At 38.0% G+C, this 20,909-nt stretch overlaps 1 long non-coding RNA gene across 2 annotated transcripts in view; it reads left to right on the plus strand.

The window, feature by feature from the left end:
- The first annotated feature begins 281 nt into the window (after positions 1-281).
- Positions 282-20,909, plus strand: part of LOC143022583 (uncharacterized) — a 50,592-nt gene continuing 29,964 nt past the window's right edge. For both annotated transcript variants that reach the window (XR_012966099.1, XR_012966100.1), the window contains exons 1-2: positions 282-586; positions 13,859-14,071. This is a non-coding gene — a long non-coding RNA (uncharacterized LOC143022583). The remainder of the gene's footprint in view (positions 587-13,858; positions 14,072-20,909) is intronic.

Consider the following 20,909-nt stretch of genomic DNA (forward strand, 5'->3'; position numbering starts at 1 on the left):
TGAATGTAATAATGTTGTTTATTAGCCTCTATTCTACCGGATATGAGCAACTTTAAAATCGTTGGTAATAGTGCAGTTGTGCAATCTAATGATATTAGCCTGATTATCCTGCAAGTTTTTCACTAGTGTGCTAAGGTCATTATTTTGAATTTCCGTGCTAACTACATTTGCCTATCAATTCTTCCCTATTTTCTAAATGTAAGAGTTTATATTTATTTCCACCTGCAGAATCCATTACCCTATATGGACCTGAGTACCTTGTTGAATATGCGAAAATAGTTTTACTATAAACTAATATAAGGGCTTATAAATATTTTATTTTGTGTGTAAATTGTTTAGGTTATTTTGGTTTACTATAGTGGCTTTATGCAGGTTGTGATAAACTAGTACACTAATTTCAAATGAACTATAGTTTTTGTCCTGAACATTGTCGACATTTTTACAGCCGAAAGTGCTTAGTGCGGCGGGAGCGTTGTTTGTTTGAACGTATTTTTTTCTTTTCTATTATAGTAAGTACACTGCGCCCCCATAAGCTGGAAGCCCAGAATAAGAGAATGCGTTTTCCACAACTTACTAGAATTATCAGGTAAAGTAATCATGATTGTAGATGTTGTCGTTTGTAGTAATGATAAAAAACCCAATCAATCAAATTTTTATCTTGGGTGACCGTTTACATCATTATCATATCGACTTCTATGGCGAGAGCGATGTGCCTTTTTATATTCGTTATTTTCGTATGTGAAATATAAGGAGAATGTTTGGATATTCATTTAATGAATAAATGAATATTTTCTGGTTTTGTTGTATCAATGTATACAAGAAAGTACTCTCAAATCGTGTGTACCATGAATACAAAGCGAATCCAAATATCGAATAATAACGCCTAGAAATGTAGTGGGAAATTAATTCAAATTAATTGGGTTGTTCTTGGTACTCATGAGCGAAGGATTTCCCGGAATAGAATTAAATATTTTGGAGAAACCTAGTGTAAATATTCAAAGTAATGCAACTACTACGCAAGTTAATAGTTCGGGGAAAACTAGAATAATTATAATGATGAATCTATTGGATATCCCCACCTTCCTCCTACCCCTTCTCCCCGTCTTCGGCATACATGAACTCGTACACGATACGAGCATAGCTCCCCTTTCCGTAAGATACAACCAGGTAAATGCATACGGATACATACATACATGCACGCATTCACACACGTGAGCACAGACGTGCACTCGTGCATTCACGAGCACTCGTGCACGCGCATGAAGACGTACACATACACCCGCATGGGTTTGGACAAATACACGTTTGCACGCATACACCTTAAAGTGACCTTTGGACACAGGGAAGCATATATCCTCGTGGCGCAGTGGTTAGTTCTCGCCTACCAATACGGAGGTCCGGTTTCGAATCTCACCCGGGGCTGAAATAATTTCAGTATCGCTTCGCTGTGGGCTGTTACTCCAACTCTTGTGGGCGGGGAGTTGGGTGTGTGTGTGCGTGTAAGGTCACAGTATTACCCATAGATCGGTCGTACGAGCTCTGAGCTCTCATCTGGGAGGTTAACTGTTGATCACGAGTCCAACACGTGATCCAAGACTGTGGTAAATGGTGAATCACACACACACACACATGCAGTGGATAGAATTCCTGGCTGCCACTACGGTGGTCTGGGTTCGAATCCCGCCAGGCTGAAATAATTTCAGTATTGCTGTGCTGCGAGTCGTTACTCCAACTCGTGAGTGGGGAGTTGGGGTGTGTGTGCATGTAAGGTCATAGTGTTACTCATAGGTTGGTAATATATGAGCTCTGAGCTCTCTTCTGGGAGGGAAATAGCTGTCAATCACAAGTCCAACATGTGATCCAAGACCATGGTGAATCACACATGCACACATATACATGCATGTACCTATACTAGGCACACACACACAAAATAACATGAACGCTGATGCATTATGGGAATATACATATATATAATACATATATATATATACACACACATTAATTACATTCGTAAATATCAAAACCAAAAAATTTACTACTACTGGACAACATTGTGCAGCAAATTTTCCTACCAAGTTGAGGGAATGGGCAAACCATGGAATATATTGACAAATGTACCCCTTTCCTTAGTGATGGCCTGTAGTCCATTGTATTTACCACTCATGTTACTTGCATTGTCATAACTCTGGCATCTACCATCTTCAGAGCCCTTACATGCCTAAGTGCCACCCCAGAGGCAAAGTTCTCAGTGATGTCCCCCCCCCTTCCCATCTCCACTATTCCTTACTGCCTATTATAGCTATTGGCTTGTGAAATAATGAAACAGATTTTAAAATTGTTATTTAATGTCCCTGTTGCTGAAAAGACAAGGAAAAATATTTCATGTTGATTCTCATACAAAATTTGTATATTATGGTAAAATATTCAGGGCTCCTCAGACTTTTTTTATTGTATTTATTTTGTCAGCCTTATGGGCGGCATGTCCAGACTAGAATTGGCGCCCCCAGGCATATGCCCGCCCCCAGCCCCCCCATGTGAGGGCCCTGACCATCTTCGATGTTGATTTCCCTTTCTGTAAAGAAATCTAGTAAACTGTCAGTAAGATTTGCAGAACTAGGTCCTTCCATCTCGAAAAAAAAATTATAGGTATTTCTACTGATACAGAAGGCAACATATATTGCACAATTGAAGTAAGTTGGTCAATGTGTGCTAAATCTGGTGTTGAATCCAGTGAAACTGAATAGTACTTGCACTTTTTAATTTCATAGATTATTTGGTCAAGTATCTTGGTCCCAATCAGACTAATAAACTCTGCACACACATCTTTGAACAGATATGAAGTATGGACTTTTCCTTTGTTCCCATGAGCATTTGTGCTCAGATAGAAATGGGTCAAACTTGGCCAGCAGTTATAACAGTCCAAGGAAAGGGAGACCTTGTTCTGATGAAAACTTTAAAACTTCTACAACACAATCAACCGCTTTCACCAGTACTGATGTTCATATTCCATCTGTTTGACAAGTACAGCATCAACACTATCACCCTTCTTCTTCTTCTTCTGAGCTAACAAGGCAGCAATAGCTTTCTTGTGCACAGTATTTTCTTTGTGTCAAACCAGTCCAGTGTTAGCATTCTTGCAATTATCAAAATCTTCCTCGGCAAGCTTAGAAGGGAACTCTGGGCTCATAACTTTGCATGGAAAGCAAAATAGGTGGCCTTGGCTTGTTGAGTAACAGAGCCAACATCTTTCTTTTATATAATTTATAAGTTTGTGACAGAGAGGGGGGGTCGCCGAATTTATGAAGTGGCCTTGCTGTGGATGTGCTGTGTCTTGCGACTGCTTCTGACCCAGAGTAGTGGACAGGATGCAGGGATGACCCGTCATCCAGGAGGTGCCAAGATAAGAGGGAGGGAGAGAGGTGGAGGGGAGTGGAATATGTAGGAAATGGAATGGGTGGAAGTGTTTTCTATGACTTTTTCTTTTTGGTTAACCCCCCTGCATAAGGGGGAAAAAGCCTTTGGTATGTGTAAGTTTGTGAACCCTGTTAAAGTAACTTTTCTTATAAAATCTTGTTTTATTTTCACTTTTGTATTATCTTTTGGAGGAAATAAACTCAAAGTATTTATTTTGACAGTCCTAGTTTCCTTTAGCATTCCAGTATTCTTTCAGAACCTCATCAAATTTTGGTGGCCACTTACCTAGATAAGTGGAAAAAACTGTTTTTGTCCACATCTTTTGACACTGGTGTTAAATCTATTGTTTCTATATTTTGGTATTCTTCTCTACTGTGTACCACTGTTTTGGCTTCTTCCAAATGGTCAGGCTTGAAACTGTTATCCTCATCATACTTGGGTGGTTTCTTGACCTCATCTTAAGTTCAACAACACTTTCATCAACTGATGTTAAAGGGTGGTGTCCACCTTCAGGTTCAGATGTGTCAGTGTCACTAGGTTTTATCTTAAAGAAAGTAGTTAACGTTGGACACGGCCACTATCTCCTTCAGTCTGTCCTCCTTAGTTGTTGTTGTTGTTTTGTATATATATATATATATATGTATATATATATATATACACATATATATATATATATATACATATATATATATATATACACATATATACATATATTCATATATATATATATATATATATATATATATATATATATATATATATATATATATATATATATATATAACACTTCCAGAGAGTAATTGCACCCAAAATCTTGTTCACAATTCACCATTAATTTTTCTGGAAAAAAAAGCCAGAATTAAAAAAAAAAGAATAAGAAAAAAGGCCTAAAAAATTAAATAATAGGCAAACAATAATTTAAGATATATGATAAGCCAGTTATTACATATTGCATAGCTTGCTAGTTATACAATATGCAATAACCAATATAAATACAACCTAACATGACCTAACAAAACTTGGCTTAGTATTTAAGTAATTATAAAGTATTTATCAAGTTATTAAGTATTTAGGTGATTCTTAGATGACACCACCTGAAACCACTTTTCTCACCTTTCTCGATGCTGGCTATACATTAAAGAAGACTAAAGAAGAACTTTTCTAGGAATATGATATTATATCATGGCTTAAAAGCATTAATGGCTTTCTTTACAGAAATACAACCTAACATAACCTAACCAAACTTGAATATTTAAGTAATTATTAGATAACACTCAGAATCTCACTTTTCCCATTTTTCCCGATGGTGCCTGTTATGGCGGGGTAATTCCCAAACAAGGCAGTTTGTTTCTTAGCTTTTAATCCTGACCATGTTTACATGGGCCCCGGCATGTCTCAAAATCATAAGTACAAGTATATCTATGCCAGGCGTCAGTGGGCAGTAACAAAATATAAACAGTCAAGTATTATGAAAGAGAATCAGAACAAATATAACTTAGGATCAAACTCTTAGTAAATGAAGGATTTATACACTTATACAAAAACAATGATAGAGGTAAATGTATATACTAGAAACATACTGAAACACAAACATGAATCCTTACATCCTTTTTTTTTCTTTCTTTTTTTTAATGACAACCAATTAGGGTGCCACAACCATACAGCACTACAAATCAAGGCGATCTGGAGGCTTTATAAGTCTGCCAGATTTGGTTCTATTCTCACGTTTCCTGATAGATTTAACCGGAGAATTGTTAATGTGAACATTGTCTTTATCCGGGTCATCAGGAAAATTAACATCAGTGTTAGGAATATCACATGAAGGTTTGTTATGAGCATCAGAATGGCAAGACTCATCAACAGAACTATTATCCATTACTACAGGAGTTATAGGCTTCTTAACCTCTTCCATACGGTGCCGCCTACGTAGGCGGCATGAGGAGCAAGTGGATACGCGAGGCTGCCATATCGGCGTCTTGATTATATTTATTGTAGTTGTCCCTGCGTAACTGACATACTCTGTAAACTGGCTTCATCACATTTTCTATGGTCATCAAAATTCATGGGTGAAAGAGAGAACGATCGATATAAGCGGTGACTATTTTTTATGATGCGAGTATTATGACGCAACATCGTACGTCTGGCAGCTAATGCTGCCCGCGAGATTTTGGCCTGAAGTGAAGTGGTTAACACTCGGAGCCACAGTGGTTACATATCTTGGCATAATCTGATCAGCATGCCTTCTCCAAAATACATTTCCATGATCCATTAATTGAATCTTATAATTACGTACACCTAACTCTTCAATTACTTTTCCTGGCAACCATTTCTCTCCCTTTCCATAATTTCTTACAAACACAGCATCCTCTAACTTATATTTGGATACACCTACAACCTCTTCCTCAATCTTACTCTCTTCTTTTCCTTTTGAAGGGAGTGCAAAGGTCCCTTAAAAGTTCTACCCATTAACATCTCTGAGGGTGTTTTGCCTGTGGAAGCACTAACAGTTCTTCTCTGATTATATAAAAATCTACATATTCTAAGATGAATATCCCCACTTTCAAATTTACGCAATCCACTTTTAAAGGTTCTCACTGCACATTCTGCTAACCCATTTGAGGAAGGATTGTATGGTGCTGGCATCACATGTTTAACACCATTCTTAGACAAAAATTCCTCAATTTCTGCCGAACAAAAATTTGCAGCATTATCTGACACTATTTGGTCAGGTAAGCCAAAATTTGCAGATGTTCTTTGCAACAACTTAATAGTAGCTTTTGAAGAAATGGTTTTAGTAACATGCACATCCATGAATTTGGAAAAAGAATCAACAATTACTAAAAAATATTGTCCATCTATAGGTCCTGCATAGTCATTGTGTAATCTTGACCATGGTATATCCGAATCTGGCCAAGCAAGAGACTGAGATTGGGGCTGCTGGTGATTAGAAATAGAACAAATAGAACAACTTTTGGTAACTTCCAACAGATCTTGATCCAGCTTAGGCCACCATACCCATTTTCTTGCTTCAGCTTTCATCGCATTTACTCCATTATGACCTAAATGCAAATGATCCAACACCACTCCTTAATTCCGACGGAATTACCACTCTATTTCTGAACAACACAATTTCATCATGAAGGCTAAGATCATTTTTGATCTTGGAGTACTCTGAAACATTAGGTTTATTTTGCCAAATTTAAGGTTATTTACAACATTTTTAAGAACTGGGTCCTTTCTGGTATACAGTTTGACTTTGTCCAAAACAATATCACTATATGCCATTACCTTGATTAAATTGACATATTCAACAGGTACACTAGATTCATTGTCTGAATCTACTATGGGTAATCTACTTTAAGCATTCGCAACATGATTTTCTCTGCCTGCTCTGAACACCAGATCAAAGTTAAACTGTGATAACAATAGAGCCCAACGCTGCAATCTGGCATTGGCATGAATTGGAATTTGTTTCTGTTTACCAAATAAACCTAACAATGGTTTGTGATCAGTTTTTACAACAAATTCTCTTCCCAGTAAGAAATATTTCAACTACTCCATAAACCACCGCAAGAGCCTCTCGATCCAGCTGAGAGTAATTCTTTTCAGCGGAAGATAACTTCTTACTAGCAAAATACACAGTCTGTTCTTCCTTATTCACAACTTGTTTTAAAACACATCCAACTCCTCCAACTGGGGATGCATCAACCTCTAAGATAAGGGGAGAACAGCCATCAAAATTTGACAAAACCCTTGAGTTACCAATTCTTTCTTAATAATCAAAAAAGATTTTTCTTTTACCTTAGTCCACTTAAAGGTTGCATTTTTCTGTAGATCATACAAAGGAGCAAGATTGTAGCAAATTGGGGAACAAACCTACAATAATAAGTTACTAAGCCAACAAATGACTTTACTTCTGCCACCAAGGTAGGAGCTGGGGCATGGGCAATTGCTCTTATTTTACATTCAGAAGGTTTTATACCCTTCCCACTCACATCATATCCTAGATATTCAATTGAATCAGCTTTAAGTACATATTTACTTTTATTAACCTTGACATTGTTCTCTTGAAGTATGCTTAGTACTTTTAAAAGTCTCATCATGTTCCTGTTCAGTGGAACCAGTTACAAGAATGTCATCCAAAAATACTGCTACCCCTGGAATTTTACACTGAACCATGAAGCGCTGAAAAATAGCAGGAGAGGAAGCAAGCCCAAAAGGTAATCTGTTGTATTTAGATAGACCTTTTGGAGTGTTAATCACTAAGTACCTCTGAGCCTCTTCATCTACTGCCATGTGCAGGTAAGCATTTTTTAAGTCCAGCTTGGAAAAGAGTTGTCCCTTTCCAACTACAGACAAAAGTTCATCCACCTTTGGTAATGGATACTGATCTACTAGCAAAAACTGATTGAGGTATTTAAAGTCTGCACATATGCGTACAGATTTCTGGTCTTGTTTTAAAACTGGTACTATCGGGGCTGCCCATTCACTGAATTCTACAGGGGAAATGATACCCTCCTTAAGTAGGTTGTCCAATTCGTCTTCCACTAACTTCCGAAAATGGAATGATACTGTACGAGTTTTGTAACACTTAGGTACAGCTTCAGGTTTAAGATGTATTGATGCCTTAACACTAGGTATGGGTTTTGTTGAATCAACTGTGTACTCATCTAATAAGGTACTAACATTCACAATATTATTTACTCTAGACACTCCAGAGGCATCAGGAATACCTGTAAGAGAAATTCCTACTTTTTGCTGTAAATCGTTACCACATAAATTTGTATTACCAGAAGCTACAACACAAAATGTATGTTCCAAGACATAATTATTATATGATACTGTAACATCCACTTTTCCTAAAACATCAATGGCTGTGTGACCATAAGCACGCAACCTTTTATTACCAGGTGACATGGATAGTTTTAATGAATGTACCCAATTTTGTGATAATGTGGAAACACAAGCACCTGTATCAATCTCAAATGGTATTAAATTGTCATTAATCTTGAAGTTGACTAACTCAGATTTAACAGAAAAGATATCTGATTTAACACCAAACAAATTGTTATCTGCACTGTCTGAATCTGAAGAATCTTCCAGTCTGTTTGCAGCCTCATTTCCTTTTCCCTTACTTTTCTTTTCAAACTTTGAATCTTTTAATATACAGACTGCTTTCAAATGTCCCTTTTTACCACACATGTTGCAATTTCTATCTTGAAACCTGCATTTTTCACTTGCATGGGGAAAACCAGTGTTTGCATGTGAGCTTAGACTTACTATTACCTGATTGATAATTACTAGAGGTCTTAGGGTCATATCTACTTCCTTTTTTTCTTATGTAATTTTTTACTCTGATACCGCTCTTATACTGTTATTTTCACCCACAAATGCCTGTTCCATATTTAATATTCTATCAAAAAATTTCTGGGAAGTCAAAGTTTGTAATTTGAAATTTTCTGCCACTAGATTGGGAAAATAAATTTCATTGTCCACTGCCATAAATAATTGATCTCGTTCACGGTTGTCAAACTGGTCAGCGAAATTACAATCTTTGGCCAGAGCCTTTAAATCTGCATATAGATTATTTAAACTTTCACCTGGCCGTTTTTTCCTTTGTTGAAATGCCACAAGACTTCTATGGTAGGATGGAGTGACTATATAGTACTGCTTTAACGCTTTCACTAACTCGTTAAATGATTTTGTATGAGGGAGATCAGGAGCACAGATCCTTCCCAACTCTGGGTACACAACACTTTTGACAGACACTAATAATAAGTTTTTCTTCTTCACTAAATCTTCTTCACTGTCGCCAGTTATTCCTGTAAATTGGAAGTGAGCTTCCAAAAGACTCAGCCATAGGTCTAGTGAAATCCTATCTGGCTCAAATCTGTCAATCTGTCTATCCTTAGACATTTTTGTACAAACACTAAGAATTACTGCCGATGCAAAAGCCGGTGCCTAATCTGAGGCTAATAAATGCATTGTAGACATACAGTCGTGTGATCTCAATGTCCACTTTACCATAGCACTCATAATCTAATCTCGCCCTTGTTGCCACTGTTATGGCGGGGTAATTCCCAAACAAGGCAGTTTGTTTCTTAGCTTTTAATCCTGACCATGTTTACATGGGCCCGGCATGTCTCTAAATCATAAGTACAGGGATATCTATGCCAGGCGTCAGTGGGCAGTAACAAAATATAAACAGTCAAGTATTATGAAAGAGAATCAGAACAAATATAACTTAGGATCAAACTCTAAGTAGTAAATGAGGGATTTATACACTTATACAAAAACAATGATAGAGGTAAATGTATATACTAGAAACATACTGAAACAAACATGAATCCTTACAGTGCCTATACGGTAGAGAAGAAATTTCCCAGAAATTCTATATTGTATTATTGAGGACATTATTTATTTATTTTCATAATTTATTTCATTCTGGGTAGATATAAATGAGTGCATAGAGGGATTAGGGAGAAATGTCAATGTAGTTGTATTGGGAGACCTAAATGCTAGGGTAGGAAATGAACCAATTGACGGAGTGATTGGAAAGTATGGAGTGCGAGGCAAAAATCGTAGTGGAGAGTTGATGGTGGAGATGTGTCTTGAAAGAGTTGATGATGGCAAATACAGTGTTTAAGAAGAAAGTCAAGTATAAATACACATGGGAGAGGGTGGTGGATGGAAGGGTGGCAGATAGAGCGTTAATGGACTATATAGTGGTGACTAGGAGTAATTTTAGGAAAAGTTAAGGATGTACATGTTCAAAGGGGAGAGAGTGGGGGAATATCAGATCATTTCCTGGTGGAAGGTAAATTGAGAGTGGAGAAAGAGGAAAAGGGCAGAAGGTAGGGAGGTACTTGGCGTGAAATGCTTAAATGAAGGAAAAAAAAAAGGAGAATGAGTATAAGAAGTTGAGAGAGGAGTGGGAGAGAGCAATGGATAGAGTAGAACTAGGAGTGGAGGAGGAATGGGGATGGTTCAAGGAGGGAGTCATAAGGTGTGCAAAGATGGTGTTTGGAACAAGGAGGGCGGGAGGAAATAGAAAGAAGGGTAGTGAGTGGTGAGATGAGGAAGCAAAGAAGGGTGTAGAAGAGAAGAAGCAGGCATTCATAGATTGGCTACAAATTAGAATGAGGGAATTGTATGAGAGGTACAAAGTAAAGAGAAGGGAAGTTAACCATAAGATAAAGGAAGCAAAGAAGAGAGCAGATGTGAAATGGGGAAAGAGTATGACAGAAAATTTTGAAAGTAATAAAAAGATGTTTTGGCCAGGAAGTTAAAAGAGGAAGAGGAGGCTAATCAAGTAAAGAAGAAAAGGTAAAAGGTGCAGATGGAGATGTGATAATGGAAGAGAAGGCAGTGAGAGGAAGGTGGGCAGAGTATTTTAGGGACTTGCTAAATGTGAAGGAGGATAGGGAGGGAAATGTAGTTGCAGTGGGAAGCGCTAAGAAAATGAGAGTGATGAGTGAGGAAAATGGAGGAGAAATAGGGAAGGATGAAGTGAAAGTAGCTGTTAAGATGATGAGAGCAGGTAAGGCACCTGGTCTGGATGGATGCCATGCAGAATGTCTGAAGAAAGGAGGTACAGTTATGGTGGACTGGTTGGTGAGGTTATTTAATGTTTGTTTAAGAGAGGGTAGAGTGCCAGAAGACTGGAGGAGTGCCTGTATAGTTCCACTTTACAAAGGAAAAGGGGACAAGTGTGAGTGTAGTAGTTACAGAGGGATCAGCTTGTTGAGTATAGTTGGGAAGGTTTATGGGAGGGTCTTGATTGAGAGGATTAGGAGAGGAACAGAGGGAGTAATTGGTGAGGAACAGTGTGGTTTTAGGATAGGTAGGGGATGTGTAGATCAGATTTTTGTGGTAAGACAGATATGTGAAAAAGCTATAGGAAAAGGTAAGGATGTTTTTTTGCCTGTTATGGATCTGGAAAAGGCTTATGACAGGGTAGACAGGAAGGCACTGTGGGAGGTACTGCAGATATATGGGATAGGAGAAAAGCTGTTAAGAGCAGCAAGAGTTTTTATGAGAGTAGTAGAGCTTGCATTAGGATTAGAAATAGAGAGAGTGAATGGTTTGAGGTAAAGGTGGGACTTTGTCAGGGGTGTGTTATGTCACCCTGGCTGTTCAATCTTTACATGGATGGGGTGGTGCGAGAGGTGAATGCAAGGGTAGTGGGTCAGGGGTTAGAGATGATTAAAGAAAATGGAGAAAAGTGGGAGGTAAGCCAGCTGTTGTTTGCTGATGACACTACGCTTGTAGCAGGATCAGAGGAGGGATTGAGGAAGTTAGTGACAGAGTTTGAGAAGGTGTGTGAAAGAAAGAAGCTGAAGATAAATGTGGGCAAAAGTAAGGTGATGAGATGTACAAGGGGAGAGAGTGACAGTAGGCTGGAAGTGAGCATTAACCACTTCCATACGGTGATGCCTACGTAGGTGGCATGAGGAGCAAGTGGGTACTCGATGATGCCGACGTCGCCATCTTGATCTTATTTATTGTAGTTGTACCTACACCTACGTAATTTCCATTCTCTAAACTGGCTTCATCAATTTTCTATGGTTATCAAAATACACGGGTGAAAGAGAACGAACGATTGAGCACTGACTTTATTTTTTATAATGCGATTATTATGATGCAACATCGCACGTTGGGCAGCTAATGCTGGCAGACGTGCTATGTGCCCCGGAGTGAAGAGGTTAAGAGTGAGAAACTGGAGGAAGTGGATAGTTTCAGATATTGGGTGCAAATGTGACAGGGAAGGGAGGAGTGGGGGTCGAGGTAGAATGTAGATTGAAAGAAGTGAGTAAATGCCTTGGTGGATTAAAAAGTGTAATAAGAAATAAACATCTGGGAATGGATGCTAAGAGGAGGTTATATGAAGGAGTGATTGTGCCAACAGCAATGTACGGGCCAGAAACATGGAACATGAAAGAGGAAGAGAGAAAGAGTTTGAATGTGTTTGAGATGAAATGTCTGAGAAGTATGATTGGGGTTACTAGGCTAGATAGAGTAAGAAATGAGGAGGTGAGGAGAACAGGGGTGGAAAGGGAGCTGGGAGATAGGGTTGATGAAAGAGTATTAGGATGGTTTGGACACATGGAAAGAATGAGTGAAGAAAGATTAGTAAAAGAAGTGTGGAAGGCAGAGGTGGAAGGAGTGAATATGAGGGGGCGTCCTAGGATGAGATGGATGGATGGGATGAAAGGGGCTTTACAAAAGAGAGGAATGTCTGTAGAGGAAGGATGAGAGAGAACAGAAGATAGGGGTGAATGGAGAAGGTTTGTATATAGATGAGACTGTGATGCATGAGGGGAGTGGGTGGGGGATGGTGGGTGAGGAAGTATGTATGAGAAAACATTTGACGCAGCCCGAAGGGATTTCTCCCTGTCTTCTCCTTTTCTGCATGAGGGGATGGAGAGTGGGGTTTGCTGAATTTATGAAGCAGCCTTGCTGTGGATGTGCTGTGTCTTGCGACACTGCTTCTGACCCAGGGCAGTGGACAGGATCCAGGGATGACCTGTCTTTGTATCTTTCAGCATCAAGTTTTTTTCTTAAAGTCTTGAATAGTATTTGCCAGGTAGGTGCCCAGATAGGAGGGAGGAGGGTGGATGGGAGTGGAATATATGGGAAATGAAATGGGTGGGAGTGATGTCTATGCCTTTTTCTTTTTGGCTACCCCCTGTGTAAGGGGGAAAAAGCCTTTGGTATATGTTTGTATGTATTATTTATTTATTTATTTGTTTATTTTTTTCCTTGGCCATAAAAAAGCTGGATATTATCAGTCATGTCAAACTCAAAGTCCACCATGGGCCATATTAAAGTTGTTGTTAGTGCTGCACTTGCTCCAATTAAAATTATTTAATACATCATTAAATGCAATTTATTAGACAAAATTATTGACAAAATATGCAATTTATAGACAAGAAACCAAGAATCACAAGGTTGTGAGATCAAATGGCACACTCGAGTAACACAACAATGCACAATAAAACACACACAACTGGCTGAGAATGTTTTCATGTTATAACCAAATACCAGTGAGTTTGAAGGATTCCTGTAGCAAGGGCGCAGCACTAACAGATCATTATTGGTCGAATTCGAATGATTGTTGTCTTCATGTTTGTACGTCTGTGTGCAAATGTGCATGCTATTTTTCATATGTCCCTATGAGTAGTTTTTCCAGAGCACTTCTACATTTGGATGCCATAATTGATGCGACTATGCATATGCATAGGCATATAACTTTTTAAATTTACAAAATCAATTGATAAATCTACTGTTAGTCTGTTAATGCTCTTATTATCAGACTTATTATACAATGCTCTAATGAAGTGTTCTATATTTTTATATAATAAAAAAACTCGGGAAAATTAGTAATTTTTTTCTTGGGCTTTTGTACATAAGGGCAAAAACTTAATTATTTTTTACACCACAGGGCCCCCTGAAGCACGAGGCCTGTAGCATGTGCTTTATATGCTACTAGGTTAAACCAGCACTGTGTACAGCTATTACTATGGGTGTGTGTAGAAAAATGGAAGAGAATGGGGCTTACCAGTCACCAAGGAACAGTGTACAGGCCCAGGATGAGTTCAAAGCACCCCTTCCAAGGGCTTCAAAGGATATGGAGGGTCAATAAGTATGGAAAATGGTAAGCAGCGCTAAGATGGATGAGTAGACTATAGAAATCTAAAGTTATATGGCAATATTTTTTGCATTTTTACTATGAATTGCTCATATAATTTGAGAGGTTGCTGCTTTTTCCCAAGGGGGGCTCCTGGAAATTACTGACAACCCCTAGGAGGAATGCACTCCCCAGGTTAAGAACCACTGAATTAGATACTGTGTGAAGGCACATTGATGTAATTGCACAAATAACAAAATTGAATTAGTGTAATGTAATGGTGTAAAAATTGTGTCGGGTAAGGTTATGATAGTGTGGAAATAGGCAGAAAATGTTGTCATGGCTTGGCTTTGCAAAGATTTGAAAAGGTTGTCCACATCATCAATCGCAGGCACACTCATGGCAAACCAGACCAATGTGGGAAAGGCAGGTTCTGCGAACAGTGTCTGCAGGAGAATTAGTGTAAGGTGTGGTGGTGGAGGCGGCACGAACATCCTCCTAGTTGTATTACACGGAAAGGGAGCTATACTCATGGTGACCCGTCTTTGAATCTTTCAGCATCAAGTTTTTTTCTTAGTCTTGAATAGTATTTGCACTCACTGTTTCTTTATCTAAGTTATTCCAGATATACTGTCTGGGAGGTTTTTTTTTTCAGATCTCTTCCATGGTTATCCTTTTTGAGTTTCTTTTCATGACCTCTTGTTTTTCCATTGTCATTTTTTAGTAAATCATTCCTATCAAGGATTTCCATTACTTTCATGATTCTATAGATAGTAGATCACCTCTTTCTCTTCTCTGCTCCAGTGTTGGTAGTTCCAATTTGGATAATCTTTGTTCATATGTTAATTTGGAAAGAGCTGGTGCCAACTTTGTCATTTTACAAAGGATTACAAAGGTGGAGCATGCCGACAGGAGACCTTTTGGTCCATAACTAGGTTGGATGCAAAAAATTATATACATACATTTACCAAAGGGTTTTTCGCCTTACATGGGAGGTAGTCAAAAAGAAAAAGGCATAAAAACCACTCCCACCCATTCCATTCCCTACATATTCCACTCCCCTCCACACTCCTCACTCCCTCTTATCTTGGCACCTCCTGGATGACGGGTCATCCCTGCATCCTGTCCTCTGCCGTGGGTCAGAAGCAGTGTCACAAGACACAGCACATCCACAGCAAGGCCGCTTCATAAATTTGGCGACCCCCCCCTCTCTGTCCCCTCATGCAGAAAAGGTGAAGACGGGGAGAAAACCCTTCGGGCTGCATGAATTTTTTTCTCATACATACTTCCTCACCCCCCATCCCCCACCCACTCCCCTCATACATCACAGCATCATCCATACACAACCCCTCTCCATTTACCCCTATCATCTGTCCTCTCCCATCCTTCCTCCACAGACGTTCCTCTCTTTTGTAATGCCCCTTTCACCTCATCCATCCATCTCATCCTAGGATGCCCCCTCATATTCCTTCCTTCCACCTCTGCCTTCCACACCTCTTTTACTAATCTTTCTTCACTCATTCTTTCCATGCGTCCAAACCATCCTAATGGTCTTTCATCAACCCTATCTCCCAGCTCCCTTTCCACAAGAAATATATAAATAAGAAATATAGATAAAATAAAATAAAAATTATAATAATATAATTGATAATAAATAAAACAAATAATACATGGGTATAGTTAAATGATAAACAGGTAAATAGTAAATAATAATAAACTGGCAAGTAAATGATAATAAATAGAAATAAGCTAATAATAAATAAACAGACATAATAACAAACAATCAAATACAGTAGAAGCCCGATTTAACGAATCTCAATTTAGCAGAAGCTCAAATTAGCGAACTGCAAATAGCAATAACGAAAATGCTCAACTTAGCGGAAATGGTCCGCTAAGTTGACCATTTTCCGCTAGCTGGCCAGACGCACGTCTACGGAAATAGCTCAATTTAGCGGGAACGGTAAGCTAAGTTGAGCATTTTCCGTCAATTGGCCACATGCGTGTCTCAGAGTCCAATGTTACCAGATGTTACCAGGTTGTGGTGGTGGAGTCAAGGGAAAATTATAAATTTAGTACTTTGTAGGTATATAAATATATATATATATATATATATGTACGTACTATAATATATATACAATAATATATAATTCAGTATATGTGTAAAGTATAATTGTAGCAGAAATATATTCAAGTAGAAATAGACAGTATAATAGGAAAACAAAATAATGAAACAGTAAATTGATGGGAAAATTCAAAATCAGTACGCGAGAGTAATCACCACGAAAAACACTTCCATAATAACGAACTACGTTTTCTGCAACAACACAACAATAACGCTCACTATCCAAAAACCAACTGCCCAGTCCTATTAATCGCTAGAATTATGTACATCGAACCAAACACGAAGCTATGACTAATATTCCGCGAAATTCACAGACAGCTCATATCATTGTTACACGACAGACACACACACACACACACACACACGGCTCGGTGGCGGATTGGTAAAGCACTGGCCTCACAAGCCAGAGAACCGGGGTTCGATTTCCCGGCCGGGCGGAGGTAAGTTGGGTTTGTTTCCTTTCACGTGTAACCCCTGTTCATGTAGCAGTGAGTAGGTATGGGACGTTAGTCAAGGAGTTGTGACCTTGCTGTCCTGGTGTGTGGTGTGTGAGTGGTCTCAGACCTACCCAGAGATTGGCAAATAATGAGCTCTGAGCTCACTGCCGTAGGGTGGTGTCTGGCTGTCTTGACAGAGACTGCAGCAGATCTGAGGTGAATACACACACACACACACACACACACACACACACACACACACACCAAAGAAATCTGCTGGGAAGAGATGACCGTAAAGGGTGGAGAAGACTCATGGGGAAATGTTCTACTTGAGATGATTATTGACCACACAATGACACAATGGATTCAAGAGAACACTAGGTATAGAAATGAAGACGAACCATTGAGACTAGACCTAATAATCACATCAGAACCTGAAATAGTGGAAAAGATAGAATACCAGGCACCAATAAGTAAAAGTGACCACATATTGATAGAACTAGAAGTAAATGAGAAAAAATACATGAAAAGAAATGAACAATATAGAAAAGGAAGAGTGATGTATGAAAAAACAAATTTTGATAAAATAAGAGAATTCTTTCAAAATGAAAACTGGGTAAGAATACACAAAGAAGATACAACAGTAGAAGAGAAATGGAATATTTTGACAAAAATTAAAAAAGAAAAAAAAAAGTGTGGAAAAGTATGTCCCAAGACAAAAACAAGAAAAAGAATATGTAAAGTGCTGGTAAAACAAAAGTTGTAGGGAGTTAAAAGACAAAAGAGGCAAAGCCTGGACCAGATGGAAAAAAGACAGAAGACCTGAAAAATGGAAAATATATACTGGTTATAGAAATGAATATGTACAAAAGGGCAGAGAGGAAAAATAAAAATATGAAAAAGATGTTATAGAAAAGTGTAAAGATCAACCAAAATTATTTTACAGATTTGTAAACCATAAACTGAAAAACAAACAAGACTTGGAGAAATTAAGACAAGAGGGAGTTGAATACACTGAGGAAATGGAAATGGCAGAAATTATGAACAAACATTTTAAATCAGTATTTACAAGGGAAAATATCCAACCTGAAGAGATTGAGTGGAAAGAAAAAGTCCCCCCTATGGAAGAAATAGAAGTAACAAAGAATGAAATATTGACACACTTGGGTAATCTTGATGTCAGAAAATCGCATGGGCCAGATGAAATAGCAAACTGGATTCTGAAAGAATGCAGGAATGAACTGGCAGACAAAATACATAGCATAATAAGCAGTTCCTTAAAAGAAGGAAAAGTTCCAGAAGATTGGAAAAAAGCAAATATAGTACCTATATATAAAGGAGGAAATAAAGAAGAACCTACCAACTATAGACCAGTCTCTCTAACAAGTACAATAGCAAAAATTTGTGAAAGAATTATCAAAAGTAGATGGGTAAAATACTTGGAAAAAACAATGTACTAAATCCAAGGCAATTTGGATTCAGACAAGGACGATCATGCGTCACCAATTTGATATGTTTCTATTCAAGGCTAATAGATATAATACAAGAAAGAGATGGATGGGCTGATTGTGCATTTCTAGACCTAAAAAAAGCTTTTGACAAAGTACCACATAAGAAGTTGCTTAAGAAATTAGAATATGAAGGAGGAATACAAGGTAAATTGCTATATTGGATGGAAGACTTTTTGCAAGAAAGAAAAATGAGAGTAGTGATAAGAGACCAGCACTCAAAATGGAATGAAGTAATAAGCGGTGTCCCGCAGGGAACAGTTCTGGCCCCAATAATGTTTGCTATATATATTAATGATATGGATGAAGGAATTGAAAGCTATATGAGCTTCTTTGCAGATGATGCAAAACTACTGAAAAGAGTGAAAACTGAAGAAGATTGTGAATCACTACAGAGAGATCTAAATAAAGTACAAGAATGGAGTAGGAAGTGGGAGATGGAGTTCAATACAAAAAAGTGTAGTATAATGGAATTTGGAAAAAGCAAAAACAGAATAACAGGATCATATAATTTGGGAGAAGAAGGAATAAAAAAAGTAGAAAATGAGAAGGACCTGGGAGTCATTGTTATGAATAATATGTCACCTGAGAAACATATAAATAAGATTTTTGGAGAAACTTATAATTTAATAAGAACAATCAAAGTGGCATTTACATACCTGGATGAAGAAATGGTGAGGAAAATCCTAATCACCCTGATAAGACCAAGATTGGAATATGCAGCAACGATATGGTCACCTAGTACAAAAAAATGTATAAAAAAACTTGAAAGAATACAAAGAGCAATTACAAAATGGGCACCAACACTCAAAACTATCATATGAAGAGAGGCTACAAAAACTTGAACTACAGACACTAGAGCAAAGAAGAGAGCGAGGAGATTTGATAGCTATTTACAGAATCATGAAAGGCATAGAAATTACTGATAGAGAGAATCTGATAAAATGGGATGACAGAAATACAAGAGGACACGGAAAGAAAATAAAAAAAGACAGCTATAGAAGAGATTTGAAAAAGAACAGCTTTCCTCACAGAGTAATAGACAGTTGGAACAAGTTAGATGAGAAAGTGGTGTGTGCAAAAACAATATATGAATTTAAAAATAGTTTAGATAAAATGAGATATGAAGACGGGACCCCACGAGCATAGCTCCCCTTCCCGTAAAATACAACTAGGTAAATACACACACTTTCAACGAACGGACGGCTTGAAGAACGTTCTGAAGATAAGTGCTGATTGTGGATCCCAAGGCAAAGAGAAGTGCCTTTTTGTATTTACAGGGTGAGGGGGAAATTGCTCGTGGGGTAGTGGGAAAGTAAGGAAAGAGGAGAAGGGGAGGGATTGCTGGGGAAATGGAAGGAAATGAGGAAGTAGAGGACTTGGCCCAAGCAGACCGCCGAAAAGTAAACAAACGACCGCAAGCCCAACTGGAAGACGACGAAATGTATAATAAGAATGTAAAGATTAGAAGTATAGATAGGAGCAATACAGTAGAAAGTGATGAGAATATTTTCAAGGGATTTAAAGAGGGTGGGGGGGACACAATCCCCCCCCCCACCCCTGACTGACAAGACTAAAGGAGAAGGTTGATAAGGTGATCGAGGACTTGGAGCGTAGGTTCGGTCATATGAACACCATTTTACAAAGGGTTGAAAGATTGGAAGAACTAGAAAAGGCGAATAAAAACTTAACTGATGAAATAGAAGACCTAAAAAGACAGTTAAGAGATGTAAAGGTGGAGAATGAGGAATTGAAGAAGAATAGTAAAGAAAACAGAGAGACAATAGCTAAAGAAGCTAAGAACTGGAAAGCAACCCAAGAAGGAAATAAGGTTTCATTCACTGACATAGTCAAACAGCAATTGAAAGAACATACTGAAGACTCAGTTATTTAAGTGATGAGACAAAAGGAGAATATAGTAAGAGATTTAGCAGACAAGAAGAAATGTATAATTATATTAGGAATGGAAGAGAAACACAACCCAGATAGAACCACAAGAATCAAAGAGGAAAATGAAAAAGTAAGCCAATTACTAGAGTCAGTTCAGGAAGATGAACCAGAAATTATGAAACAAATCGAAGAGAAATTTAGACTTGGAAAGTATAGCACAGATAAGACCAGACCAATTAAGATTAAATTCAAGTCAGAAACAATGGCAGAGAATATCTTATCCAAAACAGGGAAACTAGCAACAAGTGAACAATATAAAAAGGTATGGATAAAAAGGGAAATGAATAAAGAGGAAAGAGAGGAAGAAAAGCAGAAAAGACTTGAAGCTAAGGCAAAAAACGAGAACAGAACGGAGTCAGAGAAAGAGAGATTTTATTGGAGAGTAGTGAATATGAAACTAAGGAAGTTCGACATACAAAAGAAAAACATAAGGGAAACAGAGAACACAATGGAAGTGGCAGAAAACTAAGAGTGTCTTACACAAATATAGATGGATTAATAACAGGATTGAATGAGCTGAATGATTATTTGAAGGAAAAAGAACCGGACATAATGGGAATTGTAGAAACAAAATTAAAAGGCCCACTACCACCCAACAGTGTAGGACATGATGCATACAATTATTGGATTAGAAACAGAGAGAAAAAGCAAGGGGGTGGAGTTATGTTCCTGACTAAGAAAGATATAAACGTGAAAGGTGTCATATATGGAAAGAATACAGTAGAGATGATTATGATAGAAGTGGAAGACCGAGATAAGAAGAGCAGAAACATTGTGATCAATTATGTGCCTCCAAAAACAGCCTCATGGGAGGAGAGTGAACATAAAAGTATGTTAGAGGACACAAA

Source organism: Oratosquilla oratoria, unplaced genomic scaffold (genome assembly GCF_046742065.1).
Source record: "Oratosquilla oratoria isolate Oo_2021 unplaced genomic scaffold, ASM4674206v1 SCAFFOLD121, whole genome shotgun sequence".
Lineage (NCBI taxonomy): Eukaryota > Metazoa > Arthropoda > Malacostraca > Stomatopoda > Squillidae > Oratosquilla > Oratosquilla oratoria.